This window comes from Ochotona curzoniae, unplaced genomic scaffold (assembly GCF_017591425.1).
Source record: "Ochotona curzoniae isolate NIBS_2020 unplaced genomic scaffold, NIBS_Ocur_1.0 contig_3622, whole genome shotgun sequence".
NCBI lineage: Eukaryota > Metazoa > Chordata > Mammalia > Lagomorpha > Ochotonidae > Ochotona > Ochotona curzoniae.
In genome coordinates, this window is record NW_024465926.1 from 21398572 (window position 1) to 21417865 (window position 19294).

The 19294-nt window shown below is 41.7% G+C and overlaps 1 protein-coding gene and 1 non-coding gene across 3 annotated transcripts in view; both read right to left on the minus strand.

Moving 5' to 3' along the window:
* GNAO1 (G protein subunit alpha o1) overlaps positions 1–19294 on the minus strand; it is a 153858-nt gene that overhangs the window by 93521 nt on the left and 41043 nt on the right. The gene's annotated exons all lie outside the window — the stretch shown is intronic.
* On the minus strand, positions 10938–11072 carry LOC121158138. Its single transcript, XR_005884155.1, has one exon. It is a non-coding gene; the product is annotated as a small nucleolar RNA SNORA16B/SNORA16A family (small nucleolar RNA).

A 19294-nucleotide genomic window follows, 5' to 3' on the forward strand; every position in this document is an offset into this window, starting at 1 on the left:
TTTGGGGAGTGAATCATCAGACGGAAGATCTTCCTCTCTGTCTCTCCTCCTCTCTGTATATCTGACTTTCCAATAAATAAATAAATCTTTTTTTTAAAAAAATGTTTATCAGGGCCCTGAGCAGTGGCTTGGTGGCTTAAGTCTCACCTTGCACATACCAGGATCCCATATGGGCGCTGGTTCAAACCCCGGCAGGCCCCACTTCCCATCCAGCTCTCTACTTGTGGCCTGTGAAGGCAGTCGAAGCCTTAGGACCCTGCACCTACGTGGGAGAACCAGAAAAAGCTCCTGGCTGCTGGCTTTGGATGGGCTCCGTTCCAGCCATTGCAGTCACTTGGGGAATGAATCATTGGACAGAAGATCTTCCTCTCTGTCTCTCCTCTCTGTATATCTGACTTTGCAATAAAAATAAATAAATCTTTCAGAAATGTTTATCAAAAAAGTTAATCGCAATTAGTAAGTAAAAGTAAATATGTAAATGTCAATATCTTCCCCCTCATGCTCCCAGCAGTAAAAAATTTAAAATCGGTACGTTAATGGGCTCATTTAGCCATACCATAAGGAATACATATTTCTAAATATCAAGTTGTACATATATATAAAGATTAAATCAATTTGAATTTACTGAATTTGAAGATGAAAATTTCCTGGGCCCAGCACGATGGCTTAATGACTAAATCCTTGCCTTGCACACACTGGGATCCTATATGTGAGTTGGATCATGTCCTGGCTGCTCCACTTCCCATACTTCTTATGACCTGCGAAAGCAGTAGAGCCTTGGGACCCTGCATCCATGTGGGAGATCAGGAAGAAGGTCCTGGCTCCTGGGTTCAGACTGGCTCAGATCCAGCCATTGCAGCAATTTGGGGAGTGAGGCAGTGGATGGAAGATCTTTCTCTCTGTCTCTCCTTCTCTCTGTATATCTGCCTTTTTAATTAAAAAAAATCTTAAAAAAAATCCTACCAGTAAGAAAAAATATAAATATGTTAGAACAAATTATATACAAATTACAGTACTAAGAAGAAAATTATAAACACCTTACTGCCTATCAGTTCCATTCCTAGGCACATATCCAAGAAAAATGTGAGCATACGTTTATCAAAAGCTATGGATAAGAATGTTCCTAGCAATGCTATTAATAATAACCTAAAACAAAAAGCCATTAAATTCCCACCAATTCCTTGGAGGAAGGAATGAATAGAACTGAGGATTCATTCTATTCACACAAAGTAATACTATATAACAAGAAGAGACAACCACAACTATATCCAACAGCATGGGCAAACATGAACATTGAAAGACAAGCATATGAGTAAATAGGGTATGAGTCTACTGACAACAAGCACAGGCCAAAATAACCTGTAGTTTTGGAAGCCAGGCTACTGGTTTCTCAAGTTAGGGTAATGAGAGAGAGAGTACAGTGCTGTTCATGCATTGTGTGTTGACACGTTCCCTGAGTTCCCAAGCAGGAACCCCTTGCAGAAAATCATCAAACTTTACATCAAAATTCACATATATTTAAAAGATGTGCTATACAAAAAACCATTTTATTGGAGTTAATAATATCATAATTAAAAAAAAGACATGTTCTTGAATGGGAACACTGAATGTTATTAATAAAAGTATCCACTTCCCTCAAATACTCGCATTTAATAAAAGTTGATTTTGAATTTCAAGAAATTGTTTCATTTTATTTTTTCCTATAATCATTGAGAAAATGTTATTGATTATGTGGAAATGGTAATATTTCAGGTACATCCTCTTAAAACACCATTGAAATTAATAAACATATTTTTTCCTTGTTATTTGAAAGGCAGAATGAGAGAGGAAAAGGGAGAGAGAGAGATCTTTCTTCAGGTTGACCCCTCAGATGGGTACAACAGCCTGAGCTAGGCCAGGTGGAAACCAGGAGCCTGGAATTCCATCTGGGTTTCCCATATGAGTGGCAGGAACCCAACCACTTGGATCATTATGTACCTGCCTGGCATAATAACAGGAAGCTGAATCAGAAGCCTGCAGTAGCTGGGACTTCAGCTATGCACTTGGCAATAGAAGATATGGATATTGTAAGTGGCTGCTTAATCCTCTGTGCCATAATTTCCCATGCAATTGCTAAAAACTGTAGATTTATATATGTAATTCTATATTTTTACTGGATAGGGTGTGGCTGAAAATCAAAGCAGTAATGATTGTCTCATTTTTTATGCACAAGCTGAAAAACTTTCTTCTCTCAAAAGCTTATCACCTCTTCAGTTACATCTTACATGCATTTTGGTTTCAGAATTGTTAACATGTATCCCCATATCAACATGGATCACTTTGCTAGAGTAGAACATTACGTACTGGTTCTGTTGCCTTTATTATGGATTATACTTATTTCCAAAAACTGAACTGTTTCCTCTTGCCCTACCCTTTAGCGAAATTGTTTCGTGTTTGCATTGGAAGTTCAACTGCAAAGAGGTGGCATTCTACTCCCACCCCCAGCCTGGGGAAGCGTAAGCTCGAATCTATTATTCTTTTCATGTCACACAACCACCTACATATCTCCACTTTGCTTCTACAAGATACAGACGCATGTATCCACCGAGGTGAGATCTTGACCTCCTGTGTCTGCATAGATCCTAGATGGGCTGGGAGCTGAACCCGGAAGGCAGGTCTAGCAGGGCGGTATCCAGCTCAGGCTTGAAAATACAGGGCTATCCAGAGATACTGTCTTCCTTTACCTCTAACATCAAATGAATAGAAAGAGTAGCCATTGCCAGCCCACTGGGCTATAAAGAATGTTTTTATATCTCAAATTCACCTCCAGTTTGCTTTAGAAGCTTGTCAAGCAACTAAGCATTGCTTGTGTACCCAATCTTTCAGACAAAAAGGCACAAGTCTGGGAAGGATGTGACTTGCTCAAGGTCACAGTCCAGCTAGCAGCCGTGCTGGGGCTCTACCCAGGTAGTCTTCCTGTATACCCCAAGCTTCCTCCCTGCTAATCTTTTGGATAAAACAAAGTGGTAAGACAGGGATGATGGGTCATGGCACCAATCCAGGGTCTTCTAGAGAGACTTTCTGGGAGAGCTGACTGGAACCTGAATCTTGCTAGATACGGGCTTAGAGAGGGATGTGACTGTTCCCTGCTCAAACACTTGGCTTCAGGGATGGCTGCTGCTACTGCTATCTGCTTAGTCACCCAGAGGTTAGGCGAGGGCAGTGTGATAGCAGAACTACTGGCAGGAGGCAAGTGTGTGAGTGCAACAGCCCCAACTTTAACTACAGTCTTAGAGGCTGGCTCCAGCAATGGCACCTCCTCAGGGTGACATGGACTCTATCTCTCGTTTGACCCCAAGAGCTGTGGAATGGCAAGACAGAATATGCCCCAGCAGCAGAGCGTCATGTCTCTGTTTCCTGAGGACACGGCCTACTCAACTGTCCGTGTGACAGGATAGTTGGAGTGGGCTGAGGTTAGGAGAGGATGTGGAAGATATCAGTGAACCCATCTCAAGAAGGTTTGGGAATGAGCTGTTCTTGGTTATAATTCAGTGAGGCTATGGATCCTCAGAGAGAATTGATATCCAAGGCAATTCTCCTGAGACACAGGGTAATGGGGCAGGTGATCAAACCCCTGATTCAGGATGGAAGAAGGGAACAGCTTAAATATATGAATGTACTGAGTAGTCACTGTGCCAGGTGACCTACTCAGTGGCTTATAGACACCATCTCTCCGCATCATTACAAACTTCTGAGGAAGGCACCATCACATGAGAGATGATGAAGACTGAGAGATGAACTCACTGGCTTGAGGTCACCTGGGTAGCAGGTGGCAGTGCTGAATTTTTGATTGACTCAGAAGCTTGTGTTCTCACCAAGGTCCCAGAGTACCCACCTCTTCTGGACTCCCTTCTGGGTTGGTGCTGCCGAGGCCAGCCAGTGCCACATAGTCCTCACTGATCTTATTCTGCCTCAGAGGGTCCTGTCCAGCAGTCTGGCACCTATGGGGCCATTTTTAGCAACTTATAATCAGGAGACCTGGATTCACAGAGGCTGCCCCACCTTTACTATGACTGCTGTGACTGTGCAAAACAATAAAAGGGAGATATAGTTTAGTACTTCAATTTATGGTGCACCTGTATATATGTCCTCAGTGAATGACAAATGCACATTTCTTGATATACATTCTCAGTGAATGATGGGAAAGTTTCTGGCATCAGCAGCTCATTTGATGTAGAATTACCTGTACACTTTTTGGTGTGCCCCTACTTTAAGGGTGGGAGAGTGGTTTCTTAACATTTCTTATCATTTCTGTCCATTGCTCCTTCTACAGTTCCCGTAGTGGACAAGTCTAGTTTGTTGTCCACATCAAGACAGGGATTCAAAGGACTAGAGAAGGCAGCTGGTGCCCCTGGCCAGCAGCCTTTAGTTCTGCCAGGGCTCCAAAAAAGGCACTTAAAATGTTCAGCAACCTGACAGGGCTGCTTCAAAGTCCACTCGGCAGCCACCTGTTTATCAGGAAAAATGGCAGGCTGGCCGATCAACTGGAGTTGGAGCTCATGATGAGAGGAAGATGGGATCTGGCAATAGGTATGACTTCAATGGGAAAAAGCTTAATAGCCCAACCTTTGCAGATGATTAAATTTCATCAGATGATTGGCAGGACTATTCTCTGATAAAGGTTTGGGTGTTGGCAAAGGGAGAGTAAGGCTGCGGTGAATGGGGGGACATTCCCTGTACAGGCAAGCTTTGGTTTACAAAGCAGGCTATGAGGAAAATCCAATTCTTACTTCCTAACCTTTGGTTCGACACTACAATCCCTCTTCCTAGGATCCATTTCAGCAGAGGAGAAAATACTTTGCTGTTCTTTAGAAGTTAATCAACTGTTATTAATATACATCACTGAGCTTAATGCTGCTTTGTACCTTATTATTTATATGTTGTAAGCAGTCAAGTGGAGGCAACTCCTTGAACTGACTCTTCAATCTGACTTCATTTATACAGTTTTAAGAACTTCTTCCATCAAATACACATGCAGACTCACAGTGAGTTATAAATGTAGTGGGCAGTCTTACTGGCAAAGTAAGGCAAGGACACTTGGGAGAAGTCCTGGGTTTAGAGGCCAGACCTGCCAAGTTCCCTATGGCTAGTCCTGCATAAATCATTTAATTTCTGTGACTCTCATTTTCCTCATCTATAAGTAGAATATCTCCCACTCAGCTTCCTTTACAGGGATATTAAGAGGATTAAATGATACATCTATGCTAGCCAATGACTAAAAGACATGAAGGGATGCTAAAACAAAACATGTGAGATACGTATCAGATTCAGAGTTAATTTTTTTTCTTAAAGATTTATATTTATTTTTATTTGAAAGGCATATTTTTATAGCGAAGGAAAAAGAGTGAGAGGTCTTGCATTCACTGATTGACTCCTCAAATGGTGGCAGTGACCAGAGCTGAGCTGATCTGAAGCTGGGAGCCAGGAGCTTCTTCTAGGAGTGGAAATGGAAGCCAATCCGTGTCAGTGAGAATCAAGAAGACAGATCTTACACGTACTGGTGGTTCCATGGGCCAGCCCTTCTTGCTGGCCTTCAACCCATCCCAGTTGTTACTGTTGGATGTTTCAGCCCAGCCAAGACTTGTCCACACCCAGACACTGCTCACACATGGCTCAGTAGGGTCAGAGACTTAGCCTAGTCCCTCCTACATCTACCCAGGTTCTCCAGAGCACCAGATGGTGCTGGCATCTAGCCTGGTTAGGTGCACCCAGTCCACACTTGTGTCAAGGGAGATTGCAGCCATATCTAGATCAGAACGCAGCCCCCACTCTGTCCCCACACTCTCCCATGGGAACCCCAACCCAGCAAGGGTGTACTCTCACAGCTCCCCAAACGAGCCTATTCCTAGCCCTAGATTATACACATGCCAGTGGTTGCTTTGACCCAGTTGGTTTAGTCCCTCACCTGTCTCAGCCTTTTAATCAAAGGCTCTGACAATTGAGCTTGGGTAGGCAAATTGTCTCTCAGAACCTCTAATCCCTAAAGATGCCCACAGAGAAGCTTCAAATCTTTACAAAAGGCTCTCTGAGAGCTGTGATCCTCAATGGGTAAGTACAAAAAAACCATACCCAAGGTCATAATTGCTTTTCCTTCACATGATACCTCATTTGCAATCCCAAGTATCATGATGTGGGATTATTTACTAGGAAGTGATGCATGTCAAACAACAGTTTGCCTCAAAAAGCATTGAGTCCAATCTTCTGTCCTGGGCAGACCATTTGCAAATACTCACTCAAGTCAGTATCATTCATCAAAGCACTCAAGCCGAAGAGGCCCGAGACTCCATAAGGAAAGGATGTAAACCTGATTTCACCAGATTTCAGGGAAGAAGACAGGACTTGGGTACTACAGGAGGACTACTCATTCTAACCCAAATTATTCATTAAGCATCTGTACAATATATAAGATCTGTGAATGTAAATTACTCCAATAAAAGGCAGAAAGAGGCTGGATGTGCTATAAGACAAAAGGAAAACCAGTAATATTTTGAAGAGACTCAGAGAAGGGAGCATAGAGGCCTGGAAAAATCAGGAGCAGCTTCAAAAAAAGGATGATACTTTCTGGCCTAGCAGGAAGGGTGGGTGTGACAGGCAGAGACATGGGACAAGTGGGTGGGGTTATTCCAGGTAAGGGAAACTAAGCACTCAAGGCAGTAAGACAACAGACAGAGGGCACAATCTGCCAGGGTTGGCCACCTCTAGCCTGCAGGCTCTGCTGTCAATCTGCACTTAGTCAAGGAGGGAGCAATTGCAATGGAGGGGAGCTGAGCTGGGCAGAGATGCCTTCACAGGCATGTGGATGATGGGTTGGACTAGCAAGAGAAAAACAAAGATGGGCAATTAAAGAGGCTGTTTCTCTGGTGGAGGGCCACAGGGGATACTTAACTAGGCAAAGGGGGCATGTTGTTCTTAATGCCTTATTTTTGTTGCACATGTAAAATTCTTTTACATGTGCAAATTTTATTTCTTTTAAACTTTAATAATTATTGTTACATAATAAAAGGCCTGCTTTATGAATTCCTTTAGTCAACAAACAAATTAAGCAGAGACTCTTGAAAAACAATCATTTTGAAGAGAATGATGTGATAACAAGAGAGATAAGAAGCCTGCTGTAGAGGAGAGTTGTAGGGAAGACAGAAGGGGCAGACTGGGGAGAACTGAAAGCAGGAGATTTCTAAGTTCTGATTACTAGGTGTGGAGGGAGAATGCGGGGGAACACAGAAATGGCAGGTGCTGGAGAGAGAGAGTGGTGCTGTGAACTTTTCCTTAAAAGAAGTCCAAAGGAGGAAGAGAACCTTTGGTTCATGAACACACTGACTAGCTTCTCAGTACCCAACTGGGAAGTCTTCTTGAGCTGTATTTAGCTGGAAAATACAAAACTTGAGTACCTTGAGCCTCTAGAAATATTCTCCAGGTATGGGTGATGGTAGGTAACTGTAACAGGATCCTGTTGCTGTGGCCTGATGTTCCAGATTGTCACCTGGATGTGTTACCATGAACGCAAACATCCTGCAGAAAAGGTTTCCTCATGGATACCTTTTGTGATTACAGCTGGCATGTCTAAATGTGAAGAAAGCATCATGACTGATTCAAGAGGGCCTTCCAAGCCCTGAGCAGTTGGATGGAAGGGAGGGGCTTGAGTGTCAGAGTTGTCTCTGCAAGACCCAGCTAAACTTTCCCACCAGCCAAGCAGACAAGCCTGCAGCCTGTACTAGTCACCCAAAGGCAGGCGTGCTGTGAGGAACCGGCATTCACTTGGTTTACCCAGAGTCCTACAGAGAGCTCGGTGACAGTAGGCAGGACAATTGCTATGGTTGGACCTAAATTTGAATCTTGCTACCTTGTACCCAAGACATCCAATCTAAATTATAAACCTCCCCCTCAAAATATTCATTTTTGCAGATGATACAATGTTGCATGCAGAAAATTTTGAACATTCCACCGAAAAGCTGCTGGAGCTGATAAATTCATTCAGTGAAACTGCAGATTACAAAATAAACATACCAAAAAACAGCAGCTTTTTAATAATGCCGATGATGAACTTGCTGAAAGAGAAATTAAAAAAAAATCCCATTCATAATAGTTACACATGCAAAATCAAATATTTAGTAATAAATTTAACCAAAGAAGTGAAAGCTCTCTGCAACAAAAATTACAAAACATTGATCAAAGAAATCAGCAAGGGCACACACCAAAAATGGAAAGATATTCCTTGCTTCTGGATGGGATGAATCAATATCATTAAAATATCTATACTACCTAAAACAATCGATACATTTAATGCAATCCATATCAAAATACCAATGATATTCTTTACAGAATTAGAAAAAAATCAATCTGGGGCCAGTGCAGTGGTGTAGTAGGCTGATTCTTTCACTGGTGGTACCAGCATCCCATATTGGCACAAGTTCATATCCCAGCTGCTCCACTTCCAATCTGGCTCTCTGCTCATTAGCTGGAAAGGCAGTGAAGGATGGCAAAAAGTCTTTGGGATCCTGCACCCCTGTGTGAGACATGGAAAGAAGCTCCTGGCTGCCAACTTTGGATCAGCTCAGCTTTGGCTGTTGAGCCCATTTGAGCAGCGAACCAATGAATGGAAGACCTTTACTCCTCTCTCTTTGTAAAGTCTACCTTTCAAATGAAAACAAAAAATATTAGAAAAAAAGAAGAAAACAACTCTAAGAGTCACAAAAAGACCCAGAACAGCCAAAGTGATCCTGAGGAGGTGGGCAAGGGAGTAGAGAGAGAGAAAAAGCAAGCAACCTGGAGACATTACAATGCCAGGCTTCAAAGTCAACTATACACAAAGTCAACAAAGACACAGTAATTAAAACAGCCTAGTGCTGGCATAAAAACAGACGTATAGATCAATGGAACAGAATAGGCAACCCAGAAATTAATCCAGGTAAAAACAGCGGATTTTTGACAAAAATGTTCAGACCATACAATGAAGTAAAGATAATCTCTTCAACAAATGGTATATTAGTAAAATTGGACGTATGTATGTAGATTAATGAAATAAGATTCATACCTTTTGTCTTATATAAAAGAAAACCAACTCAAGATGGATAAAAGATCTAAATTTAAGACTGAAGACTATAAAGCTGTTAGATTACTTAGAGGAAATACCTCCAAGACCTTGATGTAGGTGACAACTTCTTGGATAAGATCTCCAAAGCCACAAGCAACAAAAGCAGAACTAAAACAAACAGAAGCTTCTATGCAGCAAAGGCAACAATCAATAGAGTCAAGAGCATCCAATAGGATAGGAAAAAATATTTGTTTGCTATCTATAGGACAGAGACTATCCAGAATATATCAGCAATTTAAGAAACTCAACAGCAAAAAGCCAACCAATCCAGTTAGAAATGGCTAAAGGATATCAACAGACCATTCTCAAGAGAAATACGAAGACCCCAAAAAATTACGAAAAAAAATACTCAACATCACTAGGCACCAGTGAAATGAAAATGAAAACCGCACAGATACCTCCTCCACTCAGTCAGAAGGGCTAAAATCAAGACAGAAAGAACAAATGCTGGGGAGGATGTGGAGAAGGGGAAACACACACTGCTGGAGGGATGTAAATTAGTGCAGTCACCATGGAAGATCGCATGGAGATTTCTTCAAAGATTCAAAGCAGAAATGGCATTTAACCCAATAATCTTACTTTTGGCCATATACACAAAAGATACGAACACACTATCAAAGAGCTAGCTGTACCACCAAGTTTATAATAGTGTGGTTCATACAGCCAAAACATAGAATTAATGGAGGTATCCATAAATGGATAAATGAGTAAAAAAAGGTGATATACGTGTATGTGTATACACACATACAATGGAATATAATTCAGCTATAAAAATGAAATTCCATCATATGTCTCAAAACGTATGTAAATGTAGGACATCATGTTGAGTCAAATAAGCTGGACACAGAAAAATAAATACTGCAAATCTGCCCTTGTGTTTTAGCTAAAATTAACAGAAAAAAAAATCAAAAAGCAAAAAGAAATGCCTGTGTGTATTGGTATTGCTAGAAAAATTTTTTTGTCTACTTTTTTCATACCTTGTCAAGCCAGTGCTTAAGAATATTAACATTACTATAGTTTCAATGATCTGTGATTAAAGTTTACTGTGAAATAGTCATCTTTCCATTTGATTAATACTTACAGTCCTTACCACTGTAATTAGATATTCCTGCTAAACTAGAATCTTTTTTTATCTGTTCAATTCTTTATTTGGTGGAGAATTAAACCTGACATATATACATACACACATATGTATATATATATATATATATACAGACACACATATGTACATACACATATATACATTTATATGTTATCTATGTTATCTAAAAATAAAGAAAGGGAGGGAGGGATGGGGATGAAGGGAAGATCATTATATTCTTAGAACTGTGTTTATGACCTATTTTCACTGTTAATGAAAAATTAAGAAACAGAAAAATGAGAAGTGGCAAAAAAAATGCAAACTTTCCATTAGTCTCTCTTTAAAATGCCCTGAAGTCTTCCTTCCTTTCAATTTACAAAACGATTATTAAAAAGTTCAAAACTCTAGACTTCGTATATCTTTTGCTATGTTTTTTGTTCTTAGTGAGCAATGTTTCCACAGAGAAAAGTACACCATATCAGTTCCCAAATCTCATCTGTTCCTCAGGCTCAAATGCCACTTCCTCCAGAAAACCTTTCAGGTCCAGCACCCCTGTGATGTTTCTTTCCATCTAGGGGCCCTAGCCTTCCACCTGGTCCAAACATCTTCTGTCTCTGCATTAGGATGACTGGTGCGCATACTTACAAAACTTTTACCTTCTTAAATATCTCTATCTGCTCCCTTATTTCTGGGGCTGTGGCAGTACCAGGCCCTGCAGGGACTGGGATGTGTCTTTTCCTGAAATGTTGCAGATCAGTTATAGCAAACAGAACAGTGACCGTCAACGAAAACTGTCACTCTGGGCTCCTTTTTGACCACAGCTGCTACGTGGAAGCAGCTGCAGCTTCGATATGGGCCACTGGAAACTTTTTTTTGACTGCTCTAGGGCATCACCATTCTTTAACAGGTCAGGGCTATAAACTCTTCTACTACTTATTGAATCTCATGATTGTTGGTGAATTAAGCCTATTAATATCAGTGGATTAAAATTATGTTTTTGCAAAATTGATGAACACAGGGTTAAGACGAGACTGGCAGGGTAGTTGTCTCCTTGGAACTGTACCTATGATATGTATGAAAGGTTTTTTATATTAATAAATTTTTAAAAAGACTTGTGTGCTACGCTAGCCATGCTGAATCAAATGGAATCTTTCTCTTTCTTTCCAAAGATTTTTTTTTGTTGGAATAGCAGATGTATAGAGAGAACGAGAGACAGAAAGATCCTCCACCCACTGGTTCATTCCCAAGTAGCTCCAACAGCTGAGCGGAGTCAATCTGAAGCCAGGAACTAGGAGCCACCTCCATGTCTCCCATGTGGGTGACGGGTCCCATGGCTTTGGGGCATCTTCCACTGCCTTTCCAGGTCACAAGCAGGGAGGAGAATGGGAAGTGAAGCAGCCAGTACATAAGCTGGTACCCAAATAGGATCCTGGTGTGTGCAAGGTGAGGACTTTAGCTGTTAGGTCACCATACTGGACCCTCAAATGGAATCTTAAGGTTGGAATTTCAAGGCAAATCCATGCAGAGAGTTTACTGGATACGTACAGTAAAAGTGGTTCTCTCACTCGATAGCTACTAGCAGATAAGTGATTCCAATGATCAGCTTGGCTGTAACAGCCTACAGGAGTCTATACTTCCCAAGACCAATTGTGGTCAATGGAGCATAAACAAACCAATGGGGTGGCTTGTCTATAAAATACATGAATGTTGTTTGGGCTCTTTCTTGGTTCTGCTGTCCAAGATCCCAGTGTAGGCTGATCCTAAAGGTACTACTTTACTTAATGGAAAGCATTTTAATAAAACAATACTTGGAAAACCAGTCCCAGAGAAACCAAGCGCCATCAGTGCCATGTGTGCCCTGATTATTTTCAATATGGTTCACTTCCGAGCTTTTGAGAGAAAGACTGATGGCCTTGTCCCTTTTCTAGAAAGCGTGGGTGCTTTCCCACTGACTGCCCACCAGGGCTTGGGCAATTTCTGGGCAAGAAAGAAAGCCCCTCCTAAGCTGGTGCTGGAGTAACTAGAGGAAGCGAAAGAATTTGAGGGAAGGCAAGTCCTGCAGGGTCGAATGACCTTGGAGAATCACAGTCTGACAGAGCAGAGGAAGCCACTGGCCTGAAGTTAGCCTTCCTCAAACAGTGGCCCAGCAGAGTTGAGTTGTGCCACCACATGCCACAACTCAAGCAACACGGCATCCAATATCTTCTTCAGACTAAGGACAGTCAGGATGGAGCTCGTTATGAAAGCTTTTCATTAGCTGAGGTAACCAGGGTTACTGCTGGGTTGGATGGAGTTTCAGTCAACAGCAAGATGCTCCATGGTGTTGCAAGTATGCAAGGCCTGATAACAAACAGCATTAGGCTCCTGCACAAAAACCCAGTGCTAGGCACTCTGACATTTTGCCAGAAGACACAGCTTGAAAGAGGAAACAAAGCCCAGGTATACTGCTGTGCTTTGACCAGAGTCTCACAGAACAATGGCTGGCCATGCAAACAGTGTCTCTCAGTCTGATTTCTGTTTCATCTATACCCATTTAAGCAGATTATGCCCGCCCAAGAATAGGACCCTTTCCTTTGCCTATAGCCCGGAGTCAGACTTTAATTTTGTCTATGCTGTGCACTAGTTATTTTACTACAGACAGAACTCTTAATTCTGTCTAACTTCCCTGTATGCCAAAAGCAAATAGAATTATGTAGGCAACTCTGCCTCCACTTCCTTATACAAAATGGGGATAGTCATATAATAGGGTTTACCTCATTGGGTGACAAGTTAAACAGGCAAACTGCCCAGCATTGTACCTGGTACTCAACAAATATCAAACAGCCTTATTAAAGTATAATTCACATATCCTAAAACTCACTATTTAAAGTATAAAATTCATAGAACTGGGTTCTAGGCTCCCATTTTGCCTGGGCCAGCCTAAGGCTGTAGTAGGCACTCTGAGAGCAAATCAGCAAATGAAAGTTTTTTCTTTCTCTCTGCTTTTCAAATAATTTAAAGTTTAAAAAAATGCAATTAAACAGTTTTTTTTAAACCACATTCAGAGCCAGAAAAATTCTTCAGAAAGTTCATAAAAACTTAACTGAAAGGTAAGTTTATTTTGATAAAAAAATGTTTTGAAATCCATGTATTCTCTCTTCACATGCATTTCCATGAATGTTTTTGGAGACCATTATATGCATGAATTTCAAGTATTTTTCTCCAAAACGAACTAATATATTAATTCCATGCTTCCACAAACCTTTTACAGCACTCCCAGATGTGCAGCCATCACCAAAGTCACTTCTAAACCTTCTCAAAAAGGTTTACTCTTCAATAACCAGGTCTATGCTAGGCCCAAACCAGGAGACAGTCAGTCAGTGTAGTTCTCCCATGTAGCTGACAGGGATCCAAGTATTTGAATCATCACCTGCTGCCTCCCTAGATACATACTGGCAGGAAGCTGGTGCTGGAAGCTGACTCAAGCCCAGGCTCTCCAAAAAGAATGCAGGTATCTCAAGCAGCATCTGAACCACTGAGCCCAACAGTCAGCCCTATTTTGAGTTGATTTTGATGAAAGATGTAAGCTAAGGGTACAACTTCACTCCTTAACTGGTAGTAATCAAGCTGGTCCAGAGCAATTGCAGAAAAGACCACTGTTTCCTCAACAAATGGTCCTGGCATTCTCATTAAGAATCAATTGACTGGGGTCCAGTGTGACAGCAGTTAAAGTCCTCACCTTGAACGTGCCAGGATCCCATATGGGCGCTGGTTCTAATCCCAGCTGCCCCATTTCCAATCCAGTTCCTTGCTTGTGGCCTGGGAAGGCAGTTGAGGATGGCCCAAAGCCTTGGGACCCTGCACCTGTGAGGTAGACCAGGAAGAAGCTCCTAGCTCCTGATTGGTTCAGCTCCAGCTTTGGGGCTGCTTGGGGAGTGAACCATCATATGAAAGATCTTCTCTGTCTCTCCTCCTCTCTGCCTTTCCAATTAAAAAAAAAAAAAAAAAGAATCAATTGACCAGGCCCAGCACCGCAGCCTAGTAGCTAAAATCCTCACCTTGCATGTGCCGGAATCTCATATGAGCTCTGGTACTAATCCCAGCAGCCTTGCTTCCCATCTAGCTACTTGCTTGTGGCCTGGGAAAGTTGTCAAGGACAGACCAAAGTTTTGGGACTCTGTACCCGAGTGAGAGACAAGGAAGAGGCTCCAGGCTCCTGGCTTTGGTCAGTGCAGCTCTAGACATTGTGGTTGCTTGGGGAGGGAATCACTGGACGGAAGATCTTCCTGTCTCTCTTCCTCTCTGCATATCTAACTTTGCAATAATAATAATAATAAAAAGATAATTTTAGGGAGGTGCTGAAAAGTCATTACCCTCTGGAGTTGTGAAGGCACTGATGTTCATAATCTGCCTCTTTCACCTTTGACAAGGGAAACAAAGAATCAGAAGAGGTACCAAATTAAGAGTTTGTCATACTGAGTTTGATTCTGCAAAGGCATCAAAATGACTTCCATTACCAGACAGAGATACCAGGGAACGACAGCTACACCAGTCTTCCCCTGGCCACTCTTGAACTCTGTACTCACTGAGGACACATCCCTGAGGCTTCTGTTGTGGCTTTTAATACTTAAGGAAGAGGTCCCATCTCCACTGTAGAATTACACTGGGAGCTAGCTGGGTCCCTGCCTTGCATTTCTCGAAGTTGTAAGAGGCCTCCTGCTTCAGCTGCTTCACTTTCCAGCCCACTTACCCATTCATCTCGTGTGGCCACAGGAGGCAAGTAGAAGTTGTTCTTTGGGTCAAAAGCTTCACCTAAGAGGCTTTTGTGAAGACAGGAAGATACAATGATCCCTTACACTGCCACAGTCTTTGTTCAGTTGTCCAACCTAGGAGATGCTGTGTATTATCTGCTCCTACCTTTAGTTAGTAAATGGCAGACCTATTCATCCACCTTGGAAAAGGCTGGTGGAAGGCTCTGGTGATAACAAACAATGCCTACAAGGATCCAGCTGCTGGATTACATGCAATGATTGCTGCATTTGGAAATCTGCTCTAGATACAGGAAATTGTTAACAGTTTCCTCCAGAATAATTAGCATTCAAGAACTCATCTTTAAAATGATTCTTCATTAAATGATGAAGAAAATGATACTCAGCACCACTGCATGTGGGTTTCAAAATGGAAACATATCCTTTCTGGTGGTGTCCTACTGGTTCCTGTGGGCTTAGCAACTGGTAACAGGAACTGTCCAGGGAGTTCCTAGAACCATCTTTGTTCCTGGACGCTTTCCCCACAAAATGCAGGAAGTCTAGGATAGGAACAGATGTGCTGACCTGCTCTTTTATTTATTTTTTTTTTTTTGTAATTAAAGCACTTTATTATCAAAGTTCTAGAAAAACACAAGTTCTTTTTCTCTGTTGTGACAACCCACTTAGTGCTCCTGAGTGGCACTAAGGCAATTTCCCACTGTTTCCATGGTGTCGAAGCTGGCTGCAGATTTTACAGAGCCAGTCTCTACCTCAGCAATGCATTAGCTGATAGGCTGGGCAGACTGATAATTACAGCTCAAAGCAGGCAGGGTCTAAGGCAGTATCTGGGAACAGGCCAATATAAACTTTGCAAATTGCCTAGGATGTGAGTCTGTGATGCAGTGGTAAAGTGTGTTCTCTATTCTCTGTCTCTAATGGCAGGGAGAGAGAGAGAAACACAAGGGGGGAAAAAAAGAACCTTTCATGAGATCCACCCAGATGTCTGCAGGGCATACTAAGTGAGTGGCATGCAATTGTATTTGTTGATGTGGGAAATGTTTAGAGCATATTCCAAGTATCAGGTGGGGCCACAACATTATGCGTTCAGTTTGATATTAGTTTTTCTTTAAAATCACATAAACATGATATAGTAGAAAGGGTCTGAAAATACATGAAAACTAACCATCATTTTCTTTGATTAATGGGAACGTAGCTTGTGTTTCTTTTTTAAAAGATTTATTTATTTTTATTAGAAAGGCAGATTTACAGAGAGAAGGAGAGGCAGAAAAAAAGATCTTTCATCTGCTGGTTCACTCCCCAACTGGTCGCAATGGCCAGACTTGAGCTGATTCGAAGCCAGGAGCTTCTTCTAGGTCTCCCACGTGGATGCAGGATCCCAAGACTTTGGAGGCATCTTCCACTGTTTCCCATGCAACAAGCAGGGAGCTGGAAGAGAAGTGGAGCAACTGGGACATGAATCAGTGCCCTTATGGGATCCTGACAGACACAAGGCTAGGATTTAACCACTGAGCCATTGTGCTGGGACCCACTGTTTATTTTCTTCCATTAAAAAATCTTTGTATCCTAATTATCTAATGAGTAAGCATTCATTGTATTTAAAAAAAGAAACCCTAAAAACCTGTGTTTGGGAATGGTATAACTTGCTAATTGGCCTGAGTCTATTGATGTGTTCCTTATACTCGGGTGTGGAAACATCAGGAGTGGAAGCTCCTTGAGCTTGTTTACCGAATGAGTCTTTTCAACAACTTGTATGGCTATACTGTTACATGAAAGAAGGGTCACAGACTGTGGTCATGTGCTTGTCCCCCTGCTCTATTCAGTCCAGAAGCATCAAACGTGGCTGAGCCTCTGTGGAAAAGGTTAGAATGCAATCAAGATATCTGTGTACTTACAGCCTTCCTGGAGGAATGCACTTTTCTAGATTTAGAGACACAAGAAGGAGCTTTGTTCATATCCCAGGCTCTGCTGGTACCTCAGAGGCAGTCACAGAAGTGCGGGGAGCCTGGCCCTGTTAGTCCTTTAGAAGGACTGTGGCCCGATTTCCAGAGGATCCAAAGTTTCTGCTGAAAAGAAGGGTTCCTAGAGAGGGGTCTGTGGTGCCTGTGATGGGATTCATGCAGGACACTCATTGTCACATGGGCCTCAGCCCATATATTAATTTTGCCTTTACTTCTTTACGATACAGTAAAATGTATAGAACAAAGTTTTTGGTCCCAAAGCTTTGAGATCAATGGGGAAAGGAGGTTTCTGGTGGCCAGTTTTGGATTCCACAAACAAGACTGTACAAGTGATACTTCAGCTACCTATACACTAACGTGGCTTTTTTATCCAATGCCAGCTGCCCTTGCAATGTGCAGCTGCTAAACAAACAAACAAAAAAATTCACATTTTAATTCAGATGATTTTGTGCTTCATAATGCGTCCATTTTTTTCTACAGCCAGAGTGTTTGTTATTTCTTTACAATTTCAGAAGTTATGAAATGATTCATGGTTTTTGTTGGAGCTGAAGTCAACCAAAACCATTCATAATTGTGAACAATCTCTGTTATTGTTAGAGGGAAAACGCCAAGGCATCTGTGCTTCCCAAAAACACATGGGGGGAGAATTCCAGTTTGGAAATGGAACGGCTGTGTTTTTACCCCTAGAGTTAAATTTAAACAGACTGATTTCCAAGGAGATAGCTGTGTTCTGCTCATTGAATGGTGAGGTGACTAACAAAATGTACATTCTCTCCTATTTCCTCAGACACAAGATATCTACATACTAATACACTCTATATACTCCATACTAATAATTGCCCATTTCATGCTTGTATTCCTTGCAAGAGGGTAGGGACTAATAAAATGAAATAAGAGCACTGCTGTCTTATTCACCCCCATGAGCAGCTCATTTCTTGCACATGTAGGTACTTATTACATCTCTCCTGCGTGACCACACAAACCCCACAACACCTGCCATCCCTCTTCACTCCTTTGATTCTTCTAATTCCTGGTGCCATATTAATTTAATTTGGCTGATAGAATCTACAACTGTAAGATATGTTGCTTTAAATACAAAAAATAAGATTATGATGAAAAATACTGAGTGCTTACTGTAATGCCAAGGAATATGTTAGGTGTTCTATGTACAGTACTCCACTTAGCTTTCACAACAATGTTATGAATCAGGTCCTGCTATTATTCCTATATTGTAGACAAGATAACTTAGGCACAGATCAACTCAGTGCTCTTACCTAAACTCATATAGAAATATCAAAGTGCACAAACCCACATAGTCCAGCACACTGTCATCAGTTAAGGTACTTCTGGACTGCCTTTTTCATATTACACTTTGATTCTGAAAATAGTTAATGGTGGTAACACTTCTCTATTGGTGGGTCTCACTCTGTAGAATGACCAAATGTCCTTCAAACTATGACCAATGTGTTTGAGAACAAAATTGCTGATATGAAACTACTGTCACAAGGCCAGTATTCTGTGGTAAGCTGCAGACCAGCATGGAAAGGTCACTCCAGAAGAGAAGTAGCAAGATGTTCAGTGAAACAGAGCATTGGACTGGGAGTCAGGTTTGTCTGCAAGGTGACTAGTGACTGGGTATTTTCTCCAACACATCTTATTTTGCAAATCCTAGTTTGAAAGTCACCCTTTAAATCTGATTCTTCAATTTAATCTACATACAGAATTGCCCAAGCTCCTCATTTCTTTTCCCTAAAGTAGACTGATATGGATTTGCTAAGAAAAGTCAACCCGTTCACCAGCTTCAGGGAAGATCTGAAAAGCAATGATGAAAGAATACTGTTTCTTTTTTACTTAAAAGATAAAACCATATATGACAGCCTGAACCCAGGAGGAAACAGTCTGACAAAGAATTCCCCTGCTACTGATGCCTAGCTTCCCCATGTCCAAGAGTCTCAGGTGAACACAGCAGAGCTTTGGCTCCTTTGTGGTAGTTTCAAATGATAAAGATTCAGGTCATATATATAAAATGTCCTATTTTGCCAACTTTCTCCACTCCATTTCCTTTCTGATTCTAAACAGAGCCATGAGAAACACACATCTCAAGCAAGTAAGATAAATGTCTTATCTTCTGGCATGTTTCTTTTCTTTTTTAAAGATTTATTTCTTTTTAATTTTATTTACAGAGAGAAGGAGAGACAAAGATCTTCAATCTGCTTGTTCACTCCCCAAGTGGTTGCAATGGCCAGAGCCCAGCCAATCCGAAATCAGGATACAAGAACCTCTTCCGGGGTCTCCCTATTCAGGAGCAGGGTCCCAAGGCTTTGGGCCATCCTCAACTGCTTTCCCAGGCCACAAGCAGGGAGGTGGAAAGGAAGTG